This window comes from Prunus avium, chromosome 1 (genome assembly GCF_965620075.1).
Source record: "Prunus avium chromosome 1, drPruAviu1.hap1.1, whole genome shotgun sequence".
Taxonomy (NCBI): domain Eukaryota; kingdom Viridiplantae; phylum Streptophyta; class Magnoliopsida; order Rosales; family Rosaceae; genus Prunus; species Prunus avium.
In genome coordinates, this window is record NC_142284.1 from 16,925,595 (window position 1) to 16,934,280 (window position 8,686).

At 36.2% G+C, this 8,686-nt stretch overlaps 1 long non-coding RNA gene across 1 annotated transcript; it reads right to left on the reverse strand.

Annotated features, from left to right (window-relative positions):
* Nucleotides 1–6,187: 6,187 nt before the first annotated feature.
* On the reverse strand, nucleotides 6,188–7,956 carry LOC110770002 (uncharacterized). The gene is made up of 2 exons (XR_002528665.2): nucleotides 7,162–7,956; nucleotides 6,188–6,838 (listed from the first exon to the last, which is right to left on the reverse strand). It is a non-coding gene; the product is annotated as an uncharacterized LOC110770002 (long non-coding RNA).
* Nucleotides 7,957–8,686: the final 730 nt, after the last annotated feature.

Here is an 8,686-nt window from a genome sequence, read left to right on the forward strand (position 1 = left end):
TTCACCATAACCAATTCCACTTAATTCTTATAGCCAATTAACCCTAATTACTATCCATATTGACAGTTGGTTTCTCCTAATTCATTCGATATCCCCTCTCGGGCTCAACCAAAAGTATTCTTAATTAACAACCCATTCTCTCTCGAGCAACGGATTTAGGAAATCAAGAACCCATTAAGTTCTATGAGAACCTGCAAGAAAACTGCATGAGTCATGTTAGTCCCTCTCGGGCACTCATTCAAGACATGGTATTTGTTACAAGAAGCAAACACCAAACATCTCCTCTCGGTCTCCGCTTGGATCATCAAATCAATTAAATATTGGCCAGATATTCAAAGCATTAAGAACAGTAACAAATACTCAACATGGAATAGTAATAAGAAATTAATATAACTATAAAAATTAAGTATTCATGGTTAGGCTACATCGTAGCCCTAGCAAGGATAATTAGTTCATGACAAAAGAAAAGATAAACAAGAGAATTGTTGTCATAAAACCGATTTGGCAGATGGACTTGATCTTCCGAGTCTCCACAGGAACACCTTCGAAAGCTCCTCAAGTAGTGCAGCAGCAAATCCTTGGCTCTCTCTGATGTTTCTCTGGGTGTATGAATGTTGGTGGAAAAATATGGTATATGGGAGGATGGTCTGAAGAGATCCTTAGGGTGATCTTATATAGTGTAAAACAACTAAACCCTACTCTTAAAAGGTCTGGAAAAACTCTCCTAAAGCAAAACAAAATCCCAAACAATTAAGGAAACAAATTAGGAAAGAATCCTTCTTTGACTTGGAAACACGTCAGCCATCTTGCACGCACGTTTTGGGGTCGTTCCACTTCCTAGAAAATTCTGGAAAAATATCAGAAACTTAGCTTTATCTCTAAGCTTTCCAAGCATATATTACACGCCACTAGGAAAAATCGGAAAGGTCTTCAAATCTTCAATCTTCAACAGCAGTGCAGTTCTGACGGGATTTCAACTTAGGCTGTCTTGACTTGCAAGTCTGGAGCATTTGGCTTGGCAGAAAATTATGAAACTTTGATACAATGATCTTCAATGTCTTAGCTTTCTTCTCCAATTGGCCTTGCGCTAAAATTCATTCGAAAAGTCAATTTTCAGTTGAAATCCTTCCAAGAGAGCAGAATCGCTGAAAATAAGGAAAGTAAGGTAATAATGCTCTTTTTAATTAACTTTCCCTACAAAAACCAAATAAAAGAGGTATAAAAATATAGGAAATAATACACTTATCAAGTAGTAAACGTGCCTCATGCCATTAAGAAAATTGGGGCTGAACTCTCAATTCGAAGAAAAGATTAGAGTTAAACCATTGCACTCAAGGCTTAACAATCTTGGGGAAATTTTAGGTATCAAATTGAGATGGGCAGCATTGAGGTTAGGGTTTTGACACTATTTTGAGGTGATATCGAGGATTTGTGGAACTTACGACTGTAAGTGTAAGAAAGCGTATTGACGTTCAAGGACAGACTTATGCCTAGGTTGGCTCCAGCTTAGGGGAAGATTTATAAAATATTAAATATAATTTAAATTTTATAAGCTTATTCCTACTTCAATAAATATTAGCCCATTGCACCAAATAAATATAGCCCAAATATGCATTGCTTTTCTTTTTTTATCGCTAATATAATAAACTAATAATAGCCAAATCTAAGTAAAGTAAATAATAACTCAGTCCTCTATTTAAAATAAGCCCACTCCTCCTAAAGCATATAGGAAATAATAAGAACTCACACTAAGGGTCTACCAACTTGAGCTATATTCTAATCATACTGATATTGGGCTACACCCACAGAGAGTAAACATCAAAAAATTTCTTCTAGCCACCCAAAACGCCATATTTGAACCTTGAGAGCCTAGGGGGAATAGCTCTACTCCTCTAAAAAATTGTACCAACCTATCTTCGGTGGGTTCTTCAATCTTGGTAAGTTTTTATCTTTTTATATATATTCAATTTCCAATTTTCATTGTTGTTATTAAGTTTTTATGATTTAGGGTTTGGGTGAAAACTTTTGGAGATTGTTGATATATGTTTTATTTTTGCAACTTGAATTATTAATTAGCATATATGATTTTTGGTGTCTAGTATTTCTTGTTAGGATATCATGTCACATGATAATAGACCGGCAAAGAGAGGAAAAACTATTTATTCATTCTTCAAAAAAAGTGGATTTTATTTATATTTTGTACTTCTTTGTATTATATTTGCTTGTTATGTGACTTTGTTTGATTTATAAAATTTTATTTACGTTTTTGTTTCAGGAGACAAAAAGCTTATAATATATCTCCTCTTAAAAAAAAAATTTATTTAGTCTATCCTTATAAAAATTCTGGAGTCCGCATTGTTGACGTTGATAGAGGGCCAAAGGATCTTTTGGTGAAGTTTTTGCTTCCCACTAAGGTTGTTTAACAACCAGTGGCGGATCCACATTGGGGCAAAGGGGGTCAATTGACCCCTGCAAACTAGAAACCATGGCTTGGGGAGAAGAAATGTGACCCCTGCAATTACTGCTTCTTTTTCTTTAAAACGGTATGACTTACTTGCTTGATTTGCAGGCGGCTACCTCGTTGCAGAGGCGCTCTATTAGCGCGAGGAAGAAGATGAGGATTTCTGACTTTTTTTTGTCTTCTCAAAACATACTGAACGACGTCGTTTTCTGATCCATAAAAAAGAAGCAAAAATGATGTCATTGTCACGTGGGTAAAGCCACTAAGTTTAGGTGAAACTCGTTTGGTCTTTAAGGTTTTTGGTCAAACACGTTTGGTTTTGATTTGTAATTAAAAACAAATAGCAACTTAATGAGCTAAGGCCTGGTTTCATGATAATGGTTAATAGGTAAATTATTTAAAAAGTTTCTCCTATGGGCCAATATAATGTGTTAATTTAATAATAATTCTTGTTTTTTTTTCTTTTCCTTCTCTCATCTCTCTCTCTCCCTCTCTTTTCTAATTGGAGGAGACCCGACACTAGCTTGAAATATTACAAGAAGAGAATCAAAAGCTATCAAAGATGATAGATTTTTACCCTAAGGACATGCAAGAGCAACTGGAGGCCTTGGATCAACTGAGTAAACATGCATGAGGAGATTCAAGTTTTGCTAAAGCTAAGGAAGTGATATTTGGAAGCTCAAGTGATGAGCCCCTGAAGAGACGATGGTCTCCCTTGCCCGCCAACAAATGCCTATTGTTGTGTGTCGGTCTGGATGGTTCTGAATCCTCTGAGCTTGAGGTTGTTTTGTTGTCTCTCACCCAACAATTGGTTATCTAGACGGAGTCCTTGTGCTGTGTTAGATGTTTTTAATATTGTTTCCTTTGTTTTGCTGTATGTGCTTAGTGATCATGTGCAGTTTGATAATTTGGGAATCTCTTCTTTTGGGTTCTCCCCTTTTATTAATGAAGTTCGGTTCATCTGATTTGCCCACAAAGAAAAAAAAACTATCGAGCCCTTGAGTTTAAAATGCTGGCTTCTTTTTTCACCAAAAAAAAAATGCTGGCTTCTTTATAAGAAGTATAGTCAATTGAGCTTAGACCCATAAAATTCTTTTCTAATCACCTACAACCCTTTTCTTTATTTTTCTATTTAAAATACCAAATTTTTTCAAGTAAAACCCGCTGACTAGGATCCAAGTAAACAAGTTACCTAATTTAGCTTAAAATTTGATTTATTCTATTTTTCGGATTCCAAAACTACCCGTATTTACAAGTTAACGTGTTATGTGGAGGTGTAACTAATGACACACGTTGAATTTGGAAAGATCTTCAAATGGTTGTAATGGATGCAAGAATTAATTTAGAAACTTATTTGAAATTAAATATTAAATTCAACATTAACATATTAGTAACGTTTTGGTTTATTTTATGACCAAAAAAAAAAGTTTTGGTTTATTAAATAAATTTTTGTTTTTGTTTTCCTTTTATGAATTATACTACTAGTAATCTATTTTATTATAGTTTTATGAATAATAGTGTACATTCTAATTATGTTGAAAAATATTTTGATAATCTATTTATTGTTTGTTTTATGAAAAACATTTTTTTTAATAAACCTATTTTTTCTCTAAATAATGTACCTATTCTTTTTTCTCTAAATTATGTACCCTTTTTTCTCTAAATAAAGTACATATTATTTGTTTTATGAAAAACAATTTTTATGTCCCATCATGTGAAAGAAACATGAACACCAATAGGAAAAACGAAATTTTTCCACCGACATAAAAGACCTTTTGACTCTTGGCTATACTAATCCAAGTTGATTATCAGGACCTTTTATTATTTCCTTTTTTCTCCTTAGCTCTATAAAAGATCGATGGGTTTCCAAATGAATCTCACCTGCACAAGGAGATGGCAACAAAACCCTTTACTGGTTCCTCTAGTACACTTCTTGAATCAAAGCCCCCACAAAAAGAAAAAGAAAAAGAAACTGAATCAGAGCTCCCGCAAAACAGAACTAGTAAGGCAGAAAATAGTAATAACCCGACCTGTACCATTCGTGGGATTCAAATTAAGGCAGAAAAAAGCAAAAGGGTTGGGTTGTCGGACTTCAACAACAAATATGGTGTAGGTGGTGCTGTTGGTCAAACCAAAACTGACCACATCATTGAGGACATCAACATTGATTCAAAAGAGGGGGAGGATGTTGGGATGCAAAAATTTGGCAACGAGTACAACTCGAGTAAAGACGAAGCAAGAAGCTCGAGCGAAGAAGAAGGAACGAGCAAGAAGCCATGGTATAAGTTTTGGTAAAAATAAACAAGAGAGAAATTAAGGGAGCTGCGTTGCTGAATAAAGAAAGAGGCTGGAGTTGATTTGCATTTTATAGTCCATGTCTTTGTTTCTTTGTAGTGTCTACTATTTGAATGTGATTAGTTACAGTATTGGAGTTGAGAATCTGGTCTCTTGGGTCGATCTGTGCAAATTAATATATTGATTTTCAGCATGAAAAATACGTTCTACAAGGGAAAAGTAGGGATTATGAACCCCGAAGTCATGTTGGTCTTGATCAAAACCATAGAAGATCAACCCGTACATACTTATGAAAGAAAAAAAAAAAAAAAAAAAAAGCAAGAACAAGAAGAACCCTTTTGATTTTAGTTTTTTTAAATTCGGTATATTATTATGACGTTTTAATATGTGTTTAGGTTAGTTACCACACGGGTAATGTATTTGTATGAACAAGAATTCTTGATCAAAGGAGAGCATCCAAGTATTGCGAGTGTACGTTTACAAGGATCAAATGTTCTTTTATCGTTGAGGGTAGGACATCATAACCTGCTACACCGAGATATTATCTCAAATGGGCAGATCTACTCTTAAGGACAATGACTTACACGCCTCAACCTACTATTCGTGATCAAAGGAGAGCATCCACAACCAAGATTTTCCAACAAATTCAACATGAAACTAGTCATTCTGTACAAGCTTGAATTCCTAATATATTTCAGAATTGAGAAATGTTTTATTACTGAAACGCCCTCGAAGAAAGTATAGTTCATTTTATTTTTTCAAAACCTAAAATTTTTCACGTGGAAATAATTATTTCCCTGATAATAAAGTAAAGCCTAACCACCTTAATTTTCTATAAAAATATTTTCTATACTTATGATATGTATTAAAATAAAAATTCATTATTAAACTATTGTAAGGCTACATGGTGGGGGAGGTGGTGTGCTACAAGAAGATGAGAGTGGGTGAGGTGGTCGGTCGGTCGGCTAGTAAAATATGAGAGAGTGGGTGAGGGTGGGAATCTTAGTGGTACTTAATTATTGTTTCAAGTTGCGTGTGTTTGGGTTTACGTTAGGTTAGTGGTGGTCCTACCATGTGCATATACTGCTCTTGCTTTTCAAGTTGTGATCATTTCACCATGAATTCAAGTTTGAACAAGATTCAGACCCAAAAAATAAAAAGTTTGAACTGTAACATTGCTGTGTCTTGGCATTACGTACGTGTCCCTTTTTATTTTGGCATAACTCTTTTTGGAATCTTAAAAACAAACAGTTTATGAAGGCTTATATAGTTGAAGGAGAATTATAAGCATTATCTTCATTCAATCGCGGTGAAAAATTAAATAATAAAGAAAAAGAAATAATATAAAAGTGAAATAAGATAAGAGTAGAATAGAAAAGAAAAAGAATAAAAGTGATTAAAAAGATATTAAAAAATAAAAAGAAATGAAAGTGGAGAAAAGGGGAGTCTCTTTATTTTACTCATCACATTAATATTACATATAAGTAAAATGGATGGAGGGGAGGCCCTAGATAGCTACAGATCTCAGTGAGTCATCAGTTCACTGCTTCGTCTTCATCAGCACCGGAGTCGACTGGTTTCTCTTTCCCTTGGCCTTTATAGATGTGGGTGTTGCCAACCTCAAAAATTCCCACTCTCTCCGATTTTATCCCCGTAATATTATTCCCAACGATGTTGAAGTCATTGCCTCTTCCGCCCTTGTCTTTTTTCTTGGGTTGGAGAGTTTTGGTGCTCACTGATGGGGATTTGGAGCTGTTGCTGTTTTGTTGGTCGGTGTTCGCCTTAGAAGAATCCTCAGAACCTTGTTTCTGATCACCAAGCGGAGGCTTCAGATATAGCCGGCCGGTAGACATTTTCAACGTCTGGAACCCTTGTCTGGAGGTATCGATAATTGGCTGCTTGTGTGCCACAAAAAGTTGCTACAGTTTCTAATTGTAAGTGAAGCCAAACAAAACTCTTTTTCTTTAGATAATAGATAGACATGGCCGAAAGATAAAGCAACCAATTGTCAGAGCACGTGGGTCCATTGTGCCCGAGTTGACTATTATCTCCCTGTGGGTGTGAACCTGTTTAACAATTGCGCTTCATGATAACAATAGAAATTAGATGGGGTTAGTATTTTTAATTGTTTATGATTAAGAAAGTTTACATAATTAATTAGCATTTGTCATCATGTGATTACCTTTTTCTAATGATAATTTATTTAATATTAGTAGCTGCCTTCACCATTTCAATTTGGATTTACAAATTTTTTTATGTCCCATCATGTGAAAGAAACATGAACCCCAATAGGAAAAACGAAATTTTTCCACCCACATAAAATACCTTTTGAGACTTGACTATACTAATCCAAGTTGATTATTATCAGGACTTTTTTTATTTGTTATTTCCATTTTTATCCTTACCTCTATACAAGAACAAGATGGGTCTCCAAATGAAGCTGAATACCTGCACAAGGAGATGGCAACAAAACCCTTTACTGGTTCCTCTAGAACACTTTCTGAAACTCAAACAGAGCTCCCACAAAAAGAAACTGAAACCGTGCTCCCACAAAAAGAAACTGAATCAGAGCTCCCGCAAGACAGAACTAGTGAGGCAGAAAATAGTAATAACCAGACCTGGAACATTCGTGAGAATGTAATTACCGCAGCAGAAAAAAGCAGAAACGTTGGGATTTTCGACTTCAGCAACGAATATCATGAAGGTGGTGCTGTTGATCATCATCAAGGAGGTAAGGGTCAAAACAAAACTGACTACAATATTGATGGCAACAAGATTGATTCAAACGAGGGGGAGTTTGTTGGGATCGGAAAATTTGGCAACAAGTACTACAACTCGAGGAAAGAAGAAGGAACGAGCAAGAAGCCATGGTATAAGTTTTGGTAAAAATAAACAGGAGAGAAAGTAAGGGAGCTGCGCTGCTGAATAAAGAAAGAGGCTGGAGTTCATTTCCATGTTTGTTGGGTGGAGCACTTTGCTCTAGTTCTGCTTCTTTCTTTCTTTCTTTTTTATTTTATTTTATTTTATTTTTCGTTGCTCTCCTTGGTTTGTTGTATGGCAGTTTATTACCAGAACTGATCTGACGACGTTTCTTCTATGGTAAAAAGTTACTTTTGGTCCTTGTAATTTGCTACTTTTACTACTTTGATCCCTGTCGTTTCAATTTGGTCAATTTTGTATCTGTGGTTTCAATTTGAAAACAATTTGGTCAATTTTGTATCTGTGGTTTCAATTTGAAAACATCTTAAGGACAATTTTCAATTTCTGTCAATTTCTTTTAACCTCTGTTACTTGTAGAAGGGCAATTCAGTCCACAAATTATTAGAATACCAAATCCCAATTCACTGTGGAACCCACCCACTAAAAAACTTTAAAATACAACATAAAATAAAACATTAAAAAAATCTACCCAGACCCCAGTCTTTCCCTGCCCTACAACAGTCCAACGCCTCCCCGATGTTCCCCACCCCCTCTCGCCGATGCACAGCCGCACCCACCCCAACCCCTCCCTCTCTTCGTCCCCCTCTCTCTCTCTCTCTCTCTCTCTCTCTCTCTCTCTCCGTCCATTTCTCCTCCGAGCTCCCCCACCCACCCCAACCCCTCCCTCTCTTCGTCCCTCTCTCTCTCTCTCTCTCTCTCTCTCCGTCCATTTCTCCTCCGAGCTCCCCCACCCACCCCAAGTCCTGCGATGCCGATCAGACCTAGCTCGTCAAATTGGGCAACGAAATTGAAATTGAAATCATCTTCTTCCTTCTGTAACCCACACACAGTCTCCACCCAACCGCACCCAACCACCACCTCTATGTAACCCAACCACCACCCAAGCCTAAACAACTCTGATGAATCAAAATTATCAGGAGGGCAGAAACCCGGTGTTGTCTTCACATCAATATCCATGTCAAGGCCCCACATTTTGCTTGCATCCTTGAC